Consider the following 19,377-nt stretch of genomic DNA (forward strand, 5'->3'; position numbering starts at 1 on the left):
ACCTGTCATCTGTACTGAGTGCAACTCTTTCCTAGATTCACTAAGGGCCTGATATTCAAAAGTTCTACTCTAGGTGAGATGATCTAAGACCATGAAGAGGTCTCTAAAAACAAAAAAAGTTAGAAACACAAATTTAATTTGAGAGATATTTCGCTCACTACGCAGAGTTCTTGATGTGAAGAAGAGACTCCTACATTACAATATAAGTGTAAAAAAATCCCAAAGATTTTGCATGACTGCTCTCCATGCTGGCGAGGTTTTCAATATAACGCCCTAAGACTGGATGGACCTCTCCAAAGTGTTAACCAAGAGGAGCAACAGATTTTAAAGCACTTCAATCAAAACCTTATTTTAAAAGGACACTTTTGTAATTACAAGACATTTTTTTGTGTTGCTCTAGGACAACACATTTTTAAAACAAATGTATTGTTTTATAGAATAGTTTTTCAATACTTCACCCACCACTTACCTCATTTGGAGGAGCCTATCTGGGACTGAGTATGCAGCTAACAAGGCTAATCTCAAGTAGTATAAAGTGCATTGCTTTGCAGTTCTTATCTGTTAAAGCCAGTTATGGAAGTGTGCAGTTTGCTTTTTTTAGTTCTGAGAATCAGAAAAAAAGCCACAATTTTCAGACATAAATTACACAAAAAAGGGTCGAAATAAATAATTCACTCATAATTCATAACAAATGGTTGATAAATAAAATCTACACATATTTACAGCAGTGCATAGGTGCTATGGAGCTGACTTTAATAAGTTGTTTTTTCCCTTTTAATGCTGCACCATTTATGCTTGCTTTCCTCCCACGTGACACTGTGTGACAGTGTGCTTCAGCTGATGAATCCTCTCCCCAAAGGCCTCTACCAGAGCTTCCTCTTCAGGTGATCACTTCTCCCTGGACCTCTAGACCCTGTTGAATATACTGTGTGTGTGTCTTTTAAGTGTCATATAGATATATAGATGTCAACCACAGAGCTGTTGCTTAGATCATTAATATGTAATGGTAGTGCCCTCAGCAATGCAAGATCCAAAGCATACAAACCAGTAGGACAAATCTAAAGCAGGCTGTTTCAGTGGGACTCACTGATGCATTCTGATTGTTCCTAAATGAGCCTTGGTAGAAAAAGCATAAAATAAATGAACTGCCCATATAGGCAAAAATAGTAACAGCTCAAGTCAATTTAAGATTTGACCTCTTTTCTATGCTCTTCTGGCAGCAGAGATGAGGATCTTCAGAGTCAGTTAACACAATTACAGAAATGTGACACAGTATAAATAGCATTTTAAGCTTATTAGGATTTGAAATATCATAGGACACACAATGCCACGGAATCTGTCTGGCTATACAGCACATGAAGAAAATGCTCATCTACATGATGACAAAGCACCTGGTGCCACTGACTTTACATTCAGGGATCCAGAGACGGAATTAGTTGAACCTCCCACATCATTCATTGCACACAATTACTTCTTTCCCACGCTACAAATATATATCATTTCTAGAACACAAAATGATTACACCCAGGCACGTTCATACTTTAAGGGACATTAAACTCACATCTTTTCTTTCATGATTCAGAATAAAAAATTTAAAAAGATTCCAATTTACTTCTATTATCAAATTTATTGCATTCTCATGTTATTCTTTGTTGAAGAGATACTTAGGTAGGTAGCGTGTACTTGCTTGAAGCACTACATGACAGGAAATAGTGCTGCCATCTAGTGCTCCTGCTAATGTATAACATTGTTGCAAAACTGCATGCACACGCTTGAGCTTACATCTATGCTATTCAACAAAGGATAACAAAAAACAAAGAAAATACGATAATAGAAGTAAATTAAAAAATTGTTTAAAATGTTATGTTATATATAAATCATGAAAGAAAAAAATGGGGTTTTGTGTCCTTTTAAGTGGTTAATATTTAATCTATGCAAATCATTTAAAAGCAAAATTAGATTTAAAAGGACAGTCTAGTCAAAATTAAACTTTCAGGGACTCAGGGCATGCAATTTTTTTTTTACATCTTTTATTTATTATCAGCAGGGATAACATTAGATTTCATAGTAACAAAGAGTTCATAACATAATATTCTTCTAAAAAGATAACATATGATAAGATATTAATTTCATATCAAATAGATCAATTCGATAAATCAATAAGAAAGACAAAAAAAAAAAAAAAATTCTAATCTTGAACCGTTGATATGAGTTACTACTTAGTTCAATCTGACTAGATATAAGTCTGCTGGATTTTCCTTTTAAAATAACAAAAATAAACCAGAGAGATAATATTCCTGGAATGGATTAACTTAACTATTTCTTGTGTTAGATTTCTTGCTTTCCTTTTTCTTTTTCTCTTTTTCTCCTTTTACTTTTGAATGTATCAAATTATGTCCAGAGCTGAGGGGGAGAGGGAAGGGAAGGGGGAAAAAAAAAAAAAAAAAAAAAAAAAAAGAGCTGTTTGTTGTTCAGATAAGATAAGTTAAGTTACCATATGTCTAATAACACAATTTCGGTATTCCGAAATGGATAGATTAGAGTATCAATCTCGCTAGGGGGGAATATCCTAATAAATCTTGACCACTTTCGAAAAAAACTAGTTATCTCTTGCTCCGAATTCAAGTTCGTTGCTAGTTGTTCAACTATACATTGTTTCCTAAGATAGTTTTTAATCTCTGTTATTGATGGTATAATATTGTGCTTCCAGTCCTTAAATAACAAATTTCTAGCTGCTAAAATGATTAGATTTATTATTCTTACTTCTTTTAAAGTTGGACTCTTATCTTTCAAGAAAATTATATCTATGCCTGTAAGCTTTAGAGGAGTTATTTTTAAGACTTTTTCTATCCAAAATTCTATTTTAAGCCAGAGTTGTTGCAGTTTAGGGCAAGACCATAATACATGAATTATGTCGGCCGCTGGTAATCTACATTTGGGGCAGCTATTAAAGTTTGTATTATGCCATTTATAACCTTTATCTGGGGAATAGTATGTTAAGTGTATGAGTTTCACATGGGACTCCCTCCAAGTCTCAGCTATTGTGGTCTCAAAAAGTAAGACTATAGAACGTAAAACCTGCTTCTTATGATCAATATTAATCATAAAGAGGTTTGTCCATTTTTGAGCTATTTGTTTGACGCACTCTTCACCCTTAAACCCTACCATATATGTGTACCATGGAGAGATAGAGGTAAGTCCGGCTTTAATCAGAACTGGCCAATTCCCTAACCTACCCCATGTCCAGTTCCACGGGAACTTATGAATTAATTGCGTTACGTAGTGTCTAACTTGCAGATATGTAAAAAAGTCACGATTATCCAAGCTATATTCTTGTTTTAAGTCTTCAAAGGATTTAATGTTCCCCGTCTCAAAATTAACCACTTGTCGTGCATAGTATATTCCCTGCCTCTTCCATTTCATCAGAATGGGTGAAGAAGTTCCTTCTTGGAATTCTGGATTACCAATAAGGGTTTGATGTTTAGGTATATCTGTGTTAATTCCAACTTTTGCTCCAATCTTTTTCCACGCCTTAATGATTATAGAGATTGTTTTAAACTTCTTTACTTGTTTAGGAATAGAGTTATAAGACAAGTGCAGCAAAGATAGTGGAATTAGAGGGAATATTATGTTTGCCTCAAGATCATTGTCTGTGAAATAATCTGCTTCTGCTATCCAGTCAGAAGCTATACGACCTAGAAAAACAAGATTATAGGAATGCAGATCAGAGAGTGCCAGTCCGGCATATTGTTTAGGGAAGGCTAGTTTTTGAAGTGAAATTCTAGGTTTTTTTGAATACCATATAAAACTTCTAAGAGTAGAATTAAATTTCTTTATATCATATATTTTAATCAGAACAGGAAGGTTCTGCAAGATATAGAGAATCTTAGGAAGGATAGTCATTTTGTAAAGAGCTATTCGCCCTGAGATGGAGAGTGGCAGATGTTGCCAATTCTTCATATAGCTCAGAGCTTGTTTTAATATAGGAGATATATTTAGAGAGTACCAATCTTTAGGATTATCTGATATTATGATTCCTAGATACCTAAAGGAACTTGTAACTAGTTTGTAAGGATGTTTTGTGCAGGAATCTTTCGTTTTCCTCAGCCACAATAGTTCAGACTTTGTGTTGTTTATTTTATATCCTGAGCATCGACCGTATAAATCTACTATTTTATTAAATTTGGGAATATTTGACGATGTGTTTGAGATATATAGTAGCAGGTCATCGGCATATAGGGAGACCTTCACCTCTTTTTTATGAATTTTTATTCCCTCAATCTGACTAACTTTCAGTGCAAGTGGTTCAATTGCTAGGTTGAATAATAGAGGTGAAAGAGGACATCCTTGACGGGTTCCTCTTTCCATTCTAATTGTATCTGATACATGCCCATTAATAACTAGACTCGTGGATGAATATAAACATATATTTTCCACCAGTTTATAAAATTTGTTATCAATTCCAAAGCGTTGTACGGCATCTAATAAGAACTCATGATTAACACGATCAAATGCCTTTTCGGCGTCTACCGCTAATATTGCGGCATCAGACTGTTCTTTCAATGTACTCTCTTCGACATTCTTAAAGTAGTCAATAATTAGAAGTAATTGCCTAATTTTTGCTGCTGAACTGCGGTTGCGAATAAAGCCCACTTGGTCTTTATGAATGACATCTGCTATCCCCTCTTGTAATCTTGCTGCTAAAATTGATGTGAATATCTTATAATCTGAGTTTAACAGTGCTATTGGTCTATATGAGTCCCTGTTCGCTGGATCTTTCCCAGGTTTAAGTAGAAAGATAGTATTAGATTCTAAAAATGTATTTGGTATTTGGACCTCGCCTGAGAAATATTGGTTAAAGAGTTTAGTTAAGTGGGGAATTAAGGTAGGTGCCATGATTTTATAAAAATCGTTAGGCATTGCGTCCGGACCTGGAGCTTTCTCAAGTTTTAATGATTGGATAGCTTTTGAGACTTCGAGCTCAGAAATGGGCCCATTTAATTTCTGGCTGAACTCAGATTTGAATTTCGTGATCTTTAAGTCTTTCCAGAACACATCCCTAGCCGACTTATCCATAGGTGTAGATGAATAAATTATTTTATAATGTTGGTAAAAAGATTCCAATATGTCTTCTGGGGCATTCAAATGACTATCCTTGATCTGTATTGATTCTATTGTTGGTGATTGTTTAAAGTTTTTTACTAGTTTAGATAGCAGCTTACCTGATTTATTTCCATATTTATATAGGTTCGCTTGATATTTTAGTTCTGATCGAATTGTTGAGGCTGTTAAGAAGGAATCCCGTTCTTTTTTCAATTTGGCATATCTAGTCCAGTTTTCTTCTGATTGAAAATTTAAAAATCTGTTATAAGCATTACTTACTGTTGCTGTTAGTTGCTTTTCCTTTAATCGAGAATTACGCTTGCCCCTCGCCATATAGGCGATGATTTCTCCCCTTAATACCGCTTTCGCTGTCTCCCAGACAACTGAGAAGTTAGATACTGATCCAATATTAAACTGAAAAAATTCTTCTAGTTTATTTTTTAGCCAATTACTGAATTTCGGATCGTTATTTAAATATTTTGGATAGAAAAAACGCGCTCTTCTTGTAGATAGATTATTTACTAGGATATCTAGCATCACAGGGGCGTGATCTGAGATACAAATTTCTGAAATGGTAGCTCTGGCTCCTCTTTGATATAAGCTATCATTTACTAGAATAAGATCAATTCTGGATAATGATTTAAATGCCTTTGAATAACATGTATAATTTTTTAAATCCGGGTTTTGGACCCGCCAGATATCTCTGACGGCTAGATTTTGAAAGATAGTGTTAAAAATTTTTGCTTCCAAGTTATCTTTTTTAGTTTTTTTTTGCGCAGTACCTCTTCTCAGTCTATCGAGGGGACATCGGGGTGCCATATTAAAATCACCTGCAACTATTACATAACCTTCTGCTACTTGAAGTAGTTGAGATTGGAGGGAGTCCCAGAATTCTGGTTTAATTGTGTTGGGGGCATATAAGTTGCATATTGTATATATAGATCCTGCTATTTTCAATTTTAGTATTAAATATCTGCTTTCTAAGTCTACTATTGTGAGTAGTTTGTCATATACTAATTTTTTTCCTAGTAAAATAGCTACCCCGTTTTTTCTATTGGAGGTCGGAGCGCAAATTACTTCTGACACCCATGTCGATTTAAGTTTCATGGATTCCTCTAGATTTAAATGTGTCTCTTGAATTAATGCTATTGATGTATTAATCCTTTGTAGGTGTGATAAAATCATTTTTCGTTTAATAGGGGATGTAATTCCCCCTATGTTCCATGTTGTGAGTCTAAGATTTTTACCCATCTAGTATATATTTATTGGTGTAAGTAGCAGATATGCAACAACAAAAAAATAAAATAAAAAAAATAAATAAATAAATAAAAAAATAAAATAAAAAATAAATAAATAAATAAATAAGGAGAAAAAAGGAAAGAAATAAAGGTCTCCCTCAGCTCTGGAATTACAAAAAGTTTATCTATTATTAATATCATGGTGTAGATATGCAAGAATTTATTGATGGTATGGGAGAAAAAGAAACATAGAAAAAATTTATCTAAGCGATGGTTAAAACCCATGCTCTGCTAATTTTTTCTCTGCCTCGGCTACTGTTTGAAAAAAAAAAGTTTGACCTTCTACAGTTACCTTGAGCCTAGCAGGATAGATAACTGTGGCTTGCCAGCCGACCTTTAGCATTTTTCCACAGACTGGGGAGAGCTCCTTTTTCTTAGAAGATATCTCCATAGAGAAATCTTGAAATAACAATATCTTTGAGCCCTCATAGACCAAGAGCTGCTTTTTTCTGTAATATTGCATAAACAGCAATTTATCCTGATAATTTAAAAATTTTGCGATAATTGGTCTTGGTTTAGATACATTTGGAGATCTCCCCAATCTGTGAACTCTCTCTATCAGAAAAGGCGTAGGTGGTGGGGGAATGTTCAGCAATTGAGGGAGTGTGAGTGTCATGAATTTCATTAAATCTTCTTGCTGTACAGATTCTGGGTATCCTATAATTCTTAAATTATTCCTCCTTGCCCTATTCTCAAGATCATCTATTTTAGCTTGGAGTTTATTTATTAACTTTTGGTTTCCCTCAATTTTTGGGGTCTGAATATTTGTCTTATCCTCAAGATCAGAAATTCTCTGTTCTATTTCTTGTAGTCTACCAGCGAACTGTTTCACTTCTATTGCTAGTGATGCGATGTCCTGCTTTATTTCATTTTTTAGGGAATCAAATTTAGGTGATATGGCCTCTAGGATACTAGAGACTAAAGATTGTGTGTTTTGAGATTCTATGGAGCTTATGCTCTGTGATTGAGCAATAGAGTCGTGTGGTGCTACAGGGCTCTCTAAGTTTTTTGTTCTGCGCTCCTTTGATTTTGCTGCCATACCTGGATTAGTCTTGGGAGTGCAAGTGGGGGAAGTGATATATTTGTCCTTATACTCAGAAAGAGAGAGAAAAGCAAAAGGGTTCAATCAATGTGTGTGCGTGTGAGAGAAAAAAAAAAAAAAAAAGAAGAGGAGGTGCTGAGAGTGAAAAAAAAAAAGAGGTGCTGAGAGTGAAAAAAAAAAAAAAAAAAAAAAAAAAAGTGCTGGGAGTGAGTGTGGGGATAAAAAAAGAAAAGGGGTGATTAATATGTTCTTATGTGAGTTTGGACCAGAATTGGCAGGGAATGTAAATAGAGACTACTGTGCTAAAGAAAAGAAAGATTCTCATTAAACCATGAGCTATTAATTAACACAGCCAGTTCACTAGCTCCAAAGAAAGAGGCAGAGATCTCATGTAGAAGCCTTTTCTAATTGCTTATACGATTTTGGAATACTAAATTTCAACTTTGTATGCTTAATATAGATCTGTTCTTTAAGAGACACAGTTTTTCTTTTGAAGGTCCAATCCACATATACGTCTGAGAAAATTTGCTAGCTCAAGATATGACATGGGAAGCTAAATCTCAAATAAATGATTTGTGCCTAATCTTCATAATAATTTAAAATACACAGATCATATTGAAAACATCTCTCTCTCTCTCTCTCTCTCTCTCTCTCTCTCTCTCTCTCTCTGCATTGATCTGAAAATTATACTATATTAAATACATGTCTACTGTATTGAATAAGTAACTGCATTGGTATATTTAAAATGTTTAACTCATTTCAAAATAAATAACATATTCATATGTTTTTCTTCAGAAATGTAATGTACAAATTAGGTTCCAACTATAACTACTAGATACTGGTATATAAATGCCTATAAGATGCGTGCCCTGAATTAATCATATAGCTTATACACTGAATATTAAAATGATATCCACAGATATGCAATAATTATAGTAAATGGAATAAGATCAGATACATAAATATCTATCTAATTAAATTGCTACAGAACTCTATTGAAGGTATGTATGGAATATGGAATATACTGTATTTATATTAAAATGGAATAATGATCAAATGTAAATATAGTTATATGATTAATTAAATCAGACTGCTACTCACAAGGTATGTATGTGATATTAAGATGAAGTGAAATATCTATATTAAATACGATGGTTTCATGAAGAACAAATAATTAAGAATATAATTACTACTATGATAGGAGAAATATACCCATGTTTAGTCTCAATAAATACAGCCAATAGAATGCGAGCCAATAGAATGCGAGCTAAGCCAATAGGATTTTTTCAACCTTAATTCCGATTAGCTGATAGAATTCTATGAGCCAATCGTAATCTAAGGAACGCATCTTGAATGATGTCACTTAAAGGAACCTTCATTCATCGGGAGTCGTCGTAAGAAGAGGATGCTCCGTGCAGGATGTCTTGAAGATGGACCCACTCCTCGCTGGATGGATGAAGATAGAAGATGCCGTCTGGATGAAGACTTCTGCCCGTCTAGAGGACCACTTCTCCCGGCTTGGATGAAGACTTTTCCCAGCTTCGTTGAGGACTTCTTGCCGCTTTGTTAAGGACTTCTCCCGGCTTCGTTGACGATGGATGTCCAGTCTTCAAAACTGTAAGTGGATCTTCGGGGGTTAGTGTTAGGTTTTTTTAAGGGTTTATTGGGTGGGTTTTAGTTTTAGATTAGGGTTTGGGCAGCAATAGAGCTAAATGCCCTTTTTAGGGCAATGCTCATCCAAATGCCCTTTTCAGGGCAATGGGGAGCTTAGGTTTTCTTTAGTTAGGGTTTTATTTGGGGGGTTGGTTGTGTGTGTGGTGGCTTTTACTGTTGGGGGGTTGTTTGTATATTTTTTTTTTTACAGGTAAAAGAGCTGATTTCTTTGGGGCAATGCCCTGCAAAAGCCCCTTTTAAGGGCTATTGGTATTTTAGCTTAGGCTAGGGGTTTTTTTTTTATTTTGTGGGGGCTGTTTTCTATTTTGTGTAATTTAGTGGGTTTTATTTTGTAATTTAGGTATTTGTATTTAATTTAGTTAATTGTATTTAATTTAGGTAATTTATTTAATTGTAGTGTAAGGTTAGGTGTTAGTGTAAGACAGGTAAGGTTTTATTTTACAGGTACATTTGTATTTAATTTAGCTAGGTAGTTAGTAAATAGTTAATAACTATTTAGCAACTATTCTACCTAGTTAAAATAAATACAAACTTTCCTGTAAAATAAAAATAAACCCTAAGTTAGCTACAATGTAACTATTAGTTATATTGTAGCTAGCTTAATTTTTATTTTACAAGTAAGTATTTAGTTTCAAATAGGAATTATTTAGTTATTAATAGTAGGTTTTCTTTAGATTTATTTTAATTATATTTAAGATAGTGGGTGTTAGGGTTAGATTTAGGTTTAGGTGTTAATAACTTTAGTATAGTGGCGGCGGCAGATTAGGGATTAATAAATGTAGGTAGGTGGCGGCGATGTTAGGGACGGCAGATTAGGGGTTAATAATATTTAACTAGTGTTTGTGATGCAGGAGTACGGCGGTTTAGGGGTTAATATGTTTATTATAGTGGCGGCGATGTCCGGAGCGGCAGATTAGGGGTTAATAATTTTATTTTAGTGTTTGCGATGCGGGAGAGCCTCGGTTTAGGGATTTATAGGTAGTTTATGGGTGTTAGTGTACTTTTTAGCACTTTATTTATGAGTTTTATGCTACAGCTTTGTAGTGTAAAACTCATAACTACTGACTTTAGAATTTAGACGTTACGAATCTTGACGGTATAGGGTGTACTGCTCACTTTTTGGCCTCCCAGGAAAAGCTTGTAATATCGGCGCTATGAAAATCCCATTGAAAAAAGACTTTACGCAATTTGCGTAAGTTGATTTGCGTTATGGCCAAAATACTGTGTGGTGCCCCTAAACCTGCATGACTCTTAATAGCAGCAGTAGTGAAAAAGCAGCGTTATAACCTGATAACACTGCTTTTTCACCATAACGCAAAACTCGTAATCTAGCCGATTGATAAGACTAGGGTAGTAATTGTACTGGTGTTAAATATTATTATTAAAAAATATTTATATATTTTTATGTCATAAGTCAATTATTTGTGACTAGTCTTAAAGCCCGTGTACACGGGCCAATTTTTTATGTACCGCGGTTCCATCCCTCTCCCCCTCTCTCCCTCTTTTCCCCCCCTCCCCCCCCTCTCTCTCCCTCCCTCTTTCCCCCCCTCTCTCTCTCTCTTTTCCCCCTCTCCCTCTTTTCCCCCCCCTCTCTCTCTCTCCCTCTTTCCCCCCCCCTCTCTCTCTCCCTCTTTCCCCCCCCTCTCTCTATCTCCCTCTTTTCCCCCCTGTCTCTCTCTCCCTCTTTTCCCCCCTCTCTCTCTCTCCCTCTTTTCCCCCCCTCTCTCTCTCTCTCCCTCTCCCCCCCCCCTCTCTCTCTCTCCCTCTTTTCCCTCCCTCTCTCTCCCTCTTTTCCCCTCCTCTCCCTCCCTCTTTTCCCCCCCTCTATCCCCCTCCCTCTTTTCCCCCCTCTATCCCCCTCCCTCTTTTCCCCCCTCTATCCCCCTCTCTCTCCCTCCCTCTCTCTTTCCCCCCTCTCTCTCCCTCTTTTCCCCCTCTCCCTCTTTTCCCCCCTCTCTCTCCCTCTTTTCCCCCTCTCCCTCTTTTCCCCCCCTCTCTCTCTCCCCCTCTTTCCCCCCCCTCTCTCTATGTAAGGGGCCTATAGGGTTGCCTAAGGCCTTCTTCACTTTCTGCAATTACTTGAGGGGTTAAGGGGTCCTCAGGGAGGTTCAGATGTATGGCAGGGGCTAAGGAGGCCCAGCTAACTTTATAAGAAGTCTCCCACAGGCCCGGCAGCCCAGGCCCCAATGTACCACGTGGACCGGCTATGTAGAATTTATGCAGGAGGGCCAAGAAGTGTGAGCGACTCCGAAGAGAAAATCTTGTGTTTTATGGCGCTCCTGCACTTCCCCCCGTACCTCCCGGTCTCTGTTGCGTGCGCGTGGGTTCGCGTGCGCGTGCGCATGCGCATTGAGGCTAAGTGGGTTGTCAATGGCTAGGGCTTCGCGTGCGCGTGCGCATTGCTAGTAGTCTAACGGCTAAGGGGTTGTCAATGGCTAGGGCTTCACGGGTTCGCGTGCGCGTGCGGGGGGCTCAAAGTGTGCGTGCGCAGCAAGGGGGGTCAATGGGCTCAAATGTTTGTGAGTGTGAAACAATGGGGCTCAAATCAGTTTGTGAGTGTGAAACAATGGGGCTCAAATCAGTTTGTGAGTGTGAGTGTGCGGTAAGGTTCACAAACAATGGGGCTCAAATCAGTTTTGAGAGTGTGCGGTAAGGCGCGTGCGCGTGCGGGGTGCTAACAAACAATGCTAAGTGGGTTGCGCGTGCGAACAGCTGGCCAAGGGTGCGCGTGCAGCGGCAAGAGTTTGTCTGAACTGCGCATGACGGCTTCAGACAAACTCTTGTCTTTTATAATATAGGATATATTTTAGAATTTGTTTTATTGTGGCTAAATAAGAAGTGTTTCATGCTAGATTAATTGGCATATGTTGAATTGGTAGTATTGTGTAACAATCTCTGGGTTTAAGTGAAGTATATTCAAATTAATTTATAGAAATATCTTTATAGCTTGCTTTGTAGAATATTGTAACAGCATAGACATATGTTTGGCCATAATTAATATGCTATTTACTACATAAATATAAACATTGTGTATATAAAGGTAACTGATCAGAACTAAGGATTAAAGATTACATTTTAGTTAGAATTATTGTTACGTAAATATATATAATACATTAGAGGTTACCACTGAAATATAATATAATTATTATTGTAATCTAGTTTATATCTAATGCCTTGGATTACACCGCTGAGATAATATTTATGGCAATATATGGTAACAGATATAGCGTATATCTAACACATAGTAAAGTCCAAATTAAACTTTCATGATTTAGATAAGGCATGTTATTTTAAACAACTTTCTAATTTACTTTTATAATCAAATCTGCTTTATTCTCTTGTTATTCTTAGTTGAAAGCAGGGGTTAAGTTGGGCGGGAATGCATGGGAACGGAGTTCCTGCACTATTTTTGCAGGAGGAACCAAGTTCCCTCTGGACAGAGAACAGAAATGCTTCAGTAAACACTGCTGCTGTTGGTGGGAGGAGCTGGAGCACAGTCTAGTTAGAGGGATAGTGAGATCCTCTAGTAATGGACAGTAACACGTCCTACAATACACTAAATGTAAGACTGTCAACAGTACTGCTGTCTCTGGGGTTATTTCGCTCCCCTCAGCAGAAATAGGACTATTGTACCTTAAATGGGAGAGACTCTTTAACAGAGGAGGTTTCTCAGGCCCAAAGGCAACTATTCAACCTTTTATTGGATTTAATTTGCTTTCATTAACCAAAGTTTATAGATTATGTACATATAAATACAGTGTGTGTGTGTCTATAAAGTTTATAGATTATGTACATATAAATACAGTGTGCGTGTGTCTATATATATATATATATATATATATATATATATATATATATATATATATACTTTATGATTTAGTGCTTTCTTGAATTAACTGGAGTGGATACATTTGTATGCATAAACATTTATACACATTCATATCGTTAACTTCATCACTTTAACACTGCGACTCCCATTACTAACAAGGTGTCTTGCAGGGACACCCTTAGCATTTGTGGGGCCCTGGGCAAGACAAATTTGTGGAATAATCCCTTTATTTACCATTCCCCAGTTTTGTATAACCAACACTTATAGAAACATACTTTTTACCTCTATAATTACCTTGTATCTAAGCTTCTGCTGACTGCCTCCTTATCTCAGATCTTTTGACGGACTTGCATTTCAGACAATTAGTGCTGACTCTTAAATAACTTCACATGCATGTGCACAATGCTATTTATATGAAACACATGAACTAACACCCTCAAGCTGTGAAAAACTGTCAAATGCATTCAAATTAGAGGCGGCCTTCAAGGGCTTAGAAATTAGCATATGAGCCAACCTAGTATTAGCCCTCAACTAAGAATAACAAGAGAACAAAGCAAATTTGATGATAAAAGTCAAATAGAATGTTGTTTAAAATGACATACCCTATCTGAATCATGAAAGTTTAATTTGGACTTTACTATCCCTTTAAGGATTACTACCTAGATGTGACATTATATTGGGATCGCAATGAATAATGGGAGAAAGGGTTTTCTAATAAAGGGCCTGATATTCTAAACCTCTCCGCTCAGGCAAGATTCTCTAAGTAGTCTCGTTGGTACAGCAAGGCCCTTAAAAACATTTTTTATTTTGGGAAATGTTTATATTGCTATGTAGTGTTATTTATGTGAAACAGAGACTCATACATTACAATACATGGTCTAAAAAAAAACCCACAAAGATTTTGAATATTCAGTATTTTTTAATTTAAAACCAAACGAATAACGAATACAGTAAATGAATATTCTGAAAATTTTATTTTTTCACAATACTCCTGAAAAAATTCGTAAGAACCAAATTTGTTGCTGCTGTACAAGTCTAGAAATCACACAAAATCTTTGGATTTTTTTTACACCTTATATTGTAATGTGGTAGTGTTTCCTTCACAACTAGAATCCTACATAGCGAGATAAATATCTCTCAAGGTAAAACTTGCGTTTCTAAAATTCTTTGAGGGATCTTGCAGTAATGACTGAGTTCTTAGATTGTCTCGCCTGTAGAGAGAACTTTAGATCTCTCAGGCCCCATGACGGCATACTAGTAGAGAAAAGATCGGCTGCACATCAGAGGATCATATAAAAACAAAACATTATTGTAAAAGAGCACAGACAAGCATCGAGTACACCAGCTGCTGACGCATTCCCGGCCCCCCTAGTGGCGCTTACTCATAGACTACAGCTTCAATGCCTTAAATTCCTTTTATAGAAAAGAAGGCTCACATGTTGTTAACACTTTATATACCATACATTAAAAACATCTTGTTTAAGAACAAAAAAACACAATTTATACTTACCTGATAAATTTATTTCTCTTGTGGTGTATCCAGTCCACGGATCATCCATTACTTGTGGGATATTCTCATTCCCAACAGGAAGTTGCAAGAGGACACCCAACAGCAGAGCTGTAATATAGCTCCTCCCCTAACTGTCATAGCCAGTCATTCGACCGAAAACAAGCCGAGAAAGGAGGAACCATAGGGTGTAGTGGTTACTGTAGTTTAAATTTAAAAATTACCTGCCTTAAAATGACAGGGCGGGCCGTGGACTGGATACACCACAAGAGAAATAAATTTATCAGGTAAGTATAAATTGTGTTTTCTCTCGTAAGGTGTCCCCAGTCCACGGATCATCCATTACTTGTGGGATACCAATACCAAAGCTAAAGTACACGGATGAAGGGAGGGACAAGGCAGGAACTTAAATGGAAGAAACCACTGCCTGTAAAACCTTTCTCCCAAATATAGCCTCCAAAGAAGCAAAAGTATCAAATTTGTAAAATTTTGAAAAAGTATGAAGCGAAGACCAAGTCGCCGCCTTGCAAATCTGTTCAACAGAAGCCTAATTTTTAAAGGCCCAAGTGGAAGCCACAGCTCTAGTGGAATGAGCTGCAATCCTTTCAGGAGGCTGCTGTCCAGCAGTCTCATAGGCTAAGCGGATTAAGCTTCTTAGCCAAAGAGAAAAAGAGGTTGCCAAAGCCTTTTGACCTCTACTCTGTCCAGAGTAGACAACAAACAAAGCAGATGTTTGACGAAAATCTTTAGTAGCTTGTAAGTAAAACTTTAAAGCACGGACCATGTCCAGATTGTGTAACACAAGGTTGGAACCACAATCTCTTGATTGATATTCTTGTTAGATACCACCTTAGGTAAGAACCCAGGTTCGGTACGCAGGACTACCTTATCCATATGAAAAATCAGATAAGGAGAATCACATTGTAAGGCAGATAGCTCAGAGACTCTACGAGCTGAGGAAATAGCTACCAAAAAAAAAAAGAACTTTCCAAGATAAAAGTTTGATATCTATGGAATGAAGAGGTTCAAACGGAACTCCTTGAAGAACCTTAAGAACCAAGTTTAAGCTCTATGGTGGAGCAACAGGTTTAAACACAGGCTTGATTCTAACTAAAGCCTGACAAAATGCCTGAACGTCTGGAACATCTGCCAGACGCTAGTGCAAAAGAATAGACAGAGCAAAAATCTGTCCCTTTAAGGAACTAGCTGACAATCCTTTTTCCAAACCTTCTTGGAGAAAAGATAAAATCCTAGGAATCCTGACCTTACTCCATGAGTAACCCTTGGATTCACACCAATAAAGATATCTACGCCATACCTTATGGTAAATTTTCCTGGTGACAGGCTTTCGTGCCTGTATTAAGGTATAAATAACTGACTCGGAGAAGCCACGCTTTGATAAAATCAAGCATTCAATCTCCAGGCAGTCAGCCTCAGAGAAATTAGATTTGGATGGTTGAAAGGACCCTGAAGTAGAAGGTCCTGTCTCAGAGGCAGAGACCATGGTAGAAAGGATGACATGTCCACTAGATCTGCATACCAGGTCCTGCGTGGCCACGCAGGTGCTATCAGAATCACCAATGCTCTCTCCTGCTTGATCTTGGCAATCAGTCGAGGGAGCAGAGGAAACGGTGGCAACACATAAGTCAGGTTGAAAGACCAGGGCGCTGCTAGAGTATCTATCAGTGTCGCCTTGGGATCCCTGGACCTGGATCCGTAACACGGAAGCTTGGCGTTCTGGCGAGACGCCATGAGATACAGTTCTGGTTTGCCCCAACAGAGAATCAGTTGTGCAAATACCTCCGGATGGAGTTCCCACTCTCCCGGATGAAAAGTCTGACGACTTAGAAAATCCGCCTCCCAGTGCTCTACACCTGGGATATGGATAGCTGATAGGTGGCAAGAGTGAATCTCTGCCCAGTGAATTGTTTTTGAAACTTCTAACATCTCTAGGGAACTTCTTGTTCCCCCTCGATGGTTGATGTAAGCTACAGTCGTGATGTTGACCGACTGAAATCTGATGTACCTCAGAGTTGCTAACTGAGGCCAAACCTGAAGAGCCTTGAATATCGCTCTTAGTTCCAGAATATTTATTGGAAGGAGAGACTCCTCCTGAGTCCACGATCCCTGAGCTTTCAGGGAGTTCCAGACTGCACCCCAACCTAGAAGGCTGGCATTTGTTGTTACAATTGTCCAATCTGGCCTGCGAAGGTCATACTTTTGGACAGATGGACCCGAGATAGCCACCAGGGAAGAGGATCCCTGGTCTCTTGGTCCAGATTTAGTTGAGGGGCCAAATCTGTGTAATCCCCGCTCCACTGACTGAGCCTGCATAGTTTCATCGGTCTGAGATGTAAGCGTACAAACGGCACTATGTCCATTGCTGCTACCATTAAGCCGATTACTCCCATACACTGAGCCACCAAAGGGCGCGGAATGGAATGAAGAACCCAACAGGAATTTAGAAGCTTTGATAACCTGGACTCCGTCAAGGTAAATTTTCCTTTCTACAGAATCTATCAGAGTCCCTAGAAAGGAAACTCTTGTGAGTGGGGATAGAGAACTACGTCCGTATGAGACTTGGCAATTTGGAAGTTTGACGCCTGTATCAGGATGTCGTCTAAATAAGGGGCTACTGCTATGCCCCGCGGCCTTAGGACCGCCAAAAGCGACCCTAGAACCTTTGTAAAGATTCTTGGGGCTGTAGCTAATCCAAAGGGAAGAGCTACAACTGGTAATGTCTGTCTTGAAAGGCAAACCTGAGAAACCGATGATCTTTGTGTATCGGAATGTGAAGATAAGCATCCTTTATATCCACTGTAGTCATATATTGACCCTCCTGGATCAGTGGTAGGATGGTACGAATAGTTTCTATCTTGAACGACGGAACTTTGAGGAATTTGTTTAAGATCTTTAGATCCAAAATCGGTCTGAAGGTTCCCTCTTTTTTGGGAACCACAAACAGATTTGAGTAAAAACCCTGTTCCTGTTCCTCCTTTGGAACTGGATGGATCACTCCCATAAGTAGGAGGTCTCGTACACAGTGTAAGAATGCCTCTCTCTTTATCTGGTTTGCAGATAATTGTGAAATCTCCCTTTAGGGGGGGAAGCTTTGAAGTCCAGAAGATATCCCTGGGATATAATTTCCAACGCCCAGGGATCCTGAACATCTCTTACCCACGCCTGGGCGAAGAGTGAAAGTCTGCCCCCTACTAGATCCGTTACCGGATAGGGGGTCGTTCCTTCGTGCTGTCTTAGAGGCAGCAGCAGGCTTTTTGACCTGCTTACCTTTTTTCCAGGTCTGGTTTGGTCTCCAGACCGTCTTGGATTGAGCAAAAGTTCCCTCTTGTTTATTATTAGAGGAAGTTGATGCCGCACCTGCCTTGAAGTTTCGAAAGGCACGAAAATTAGACTGTTTGGCCCTAGATTTGGACCTGTCCTGAGGAAGGGCACGACCTTTTCCTCCCGTGATATCAGCAATAATCTCCTTCAAACCAGGCCCGAATAGGGTCTGCCCCTTGAAGGGAATGTAAAGTAGCTTAGATTTTAAAGTCACGTCAGCTGACCATGATTTAAGCCATAGTGCTCTGCGCGCCTGTATAGCAAAACCAGAATTCTTAGTCGTTAGTTTATTCAAATGAACAATGGCATCAGAAATAAAATAATTGGCTAGCTTAAGTGCTCTAAGATTGCCAAGTATGTCATCCAATGGAGTCGCTACCTGTAAAGCCTCTTCCAGAGACTCAAACCAGTACACCGCAGCAGCAGTGACAGGGGCAATGCATGCAATGGGCTGTAGGATAAAACCTTGTTGAATAAATATTTTCTTAAGGTAACCTTCTAATTGTTTCTCCATTGGATCTAAAAAAGCACAACTGTCCTCGACAGGGATAGTAGTACGCTTTGCTAGAGTAGAAACTGCTCCCTCCACCTTAGGGACTGTCTGCCATAAGTCCCGTGTGGTGGCGTCTATTGGAAAACATTTTTCTAAAAATAGGAGGGGAAGAGAACGGCACACCTGGTCTATCCCATTCCTTATTAATAATTTCTGTAAACCTTTTAGGTATTGGAAAAACATCAGTACACACCGGCACTGCAAAGCATTTATCCAGTCTACACAATTTCTCTGGCACTGCAATGGTATCACAGTCATTCAGAGCAGCTAAAACCTCCCTAAGCAACACGCGGAGGTGTTCAAGCTTAAATTTAAATGTAGAAATATTAGAATCAGGTATCCTTCCTGAGTCATTAACATCACCCACTGACTGAAGCTCTCCTTCCTCAGCTTCTGCATATTGTGAGGCAGTATCAGACATGGTTCTTAAAGCGTCAGTATGCTCTGCATTTTGTCTCACCCCAGAGCTATCTCGCTAACCTCTAAGTTCAGGTAGTCTGGCTAATACCGCTGACAGTGTATTATCCATGACTGCCGCCATGTCTTGTAAAGTAAACGCTATGGGCGCCCTAGATGTACTTGGCGCCATTTGAGCGTGAGTCCCTTGGGCGAGAGTCAAAGGGTCTGACACGTGGGGAGAGTTAGTCGGCATAACTTTCCCCTCGTCAGATTCCTCTGGTGATAATTTTTTTTAAAAAAAGAATATGATCTTTATTACATAAAATGAAATCAGTACATTTGGTACACATTCTAAGAGGGGGTTCCACCATGGCTTTTAAACATAATGAACAAGGAGTTTCTTCTATGTCAGACATATTTATACAGACTAGCAATGAGACTAGCAAGCTTGGAAAACACTTTAAATCAAGTTAACAAGCAAATATAAAAAACGGTGCTGTGCCTTTAAGAGAAACAAATTTTGTCAGAATTTGAAAAACAGTGAAAAAATGCAGTAAATCAAACGAAATTTTTACAGTGTATGTAATAGGTTAGCAGAGCATTGCATCCACTTGCAAATGGATGATTAAC

This window comes from Bombina bombina, chromosome 1, assembly GCF_027579735.1.
Source record: "Bombina bombina isolate aBomBom1 chromosome 1, aBomBom1.pri, whole genome shotgun sequence".
NCBI lineage: Eukaryota > Metazoa > Chordata > Amphibia > Anura > Bombinatoridae > Bombina > Bombina bombina.